This window comes from Echinops telfairi, unplaced genomic scaffold (genome assembly GCF_000313985.2).
Source record: "Echinops telfairi isolate 266 unplaced genomic scaffold, ASM31398v2 ScPeMD7_5868;HRSCAF=6743_0, whole genome shotgun sequence".
Classification (NCBI taxonomy): domain Eukaryota; kingdom Metazoa; phylum Chordata; class Mammalia; order Afrosoricida; family Tenrecidae; genus Echinops; species Echinops telfairi.
This window is the reverse complement of record NW_022109767.1, coordinates 13,689,267-13,689,932: the sequence shown is the minus strand read 5'-3', so window position 1 is coordinate 13,689,932 and position 666 is coordinate 13,689,267.

Sequence of the window (666 nt, the reverse complement as noted above, 5' to 3'; positions counted from 1 at the left end):
ATGTTTTGACAAGCAGATGAAGCACTGGAAGCACTCATTCATCTATGCCAAATGTGGAAGATAATTACCTGGCCAACGGACAGGAAGAGATCCATATTTGTCCTTGTTCTAAAGAAAGGTGGATTGAGCCCCCAGGGAATCTCCTTTGACTATGGACCAGGGATATGGATAGCCTGAAGGCATGGGAAAGTGGATTTCTGCAGATGTAGTTAGATTAAAATATAGCATCCTATCATTTTATTTTCCTTATAGTCCATCAAAATTTGTTCTCCTTTTTAATACTTTCTGCTTTCTTTTCAAATGAGTTATTTATTTGTTTTACTTTGTTATTCTTATTAGTTTTCTATTGTTTGTTTTTTAATATTTCTCTATATATGAAATCCAGGAGATGTAAATTTATAGAGATAGTAACTGTATCAATGTGCCAAAATCACCAGAATATAGAACAGCAAAGGGGGAGCGCACGCAAGCTTCAAGGGCTCTGTATCTGTATTCTTTTTGGGGTCTTTTTAGACCAGCAGGTTGGGTAGCTGTAAAGAGCCTCCACAGAGATGTTTGAACTACTGGACCATTGGAACCGAAAAAGATCAAAATAGGAGAAATCCAGCCTGGGGTAAACCATCTGGCCAAAGGCTCAGGAGTGGGCAAATCAGCATCAGACCAATT